Raw genomic sequence first — 282 nt, forward strand, 5'->3', positions numbered from 1 at the left:
CTAATGTCATTATAAACTGTGGTTGCTGTGGTTGCTGTTTTCTTATCTACAGCAGTTAGTTTACGCTGGAATCAGAACAATTGAGCTACTGTTGTTGTCGAGTTGGCTTGAGGTAGCTTGCACCAAATTTACCAACAAAGCCAACTGAATCTTACTGTGGTCGGTTTAATATCTGTGGTTGCAGCTGGCTTAACTGAAAGTTATTCCTATGAACCTTATCATAGCTCACACTGTTGTCACACCGGTGAAACTACAGATAATGTTATTCAATTCAATTCAATT

Source organism: Morone saxatilis, unplaced genomic scaffold, assembly GCF_004916995.1.
Source record: "Morone saxatilis isolate NCDOM2014 unplaced genomic scaffold, NCSU_SB_2.0 Contig12, whole genome shotgun sequence".
Classification (NCBI taxonomy): domain Eukaryota; kingdom Metazoa; phylum Chordata; class Actinopteri; family Moronidae; genus Morone; species Morone saxatilis.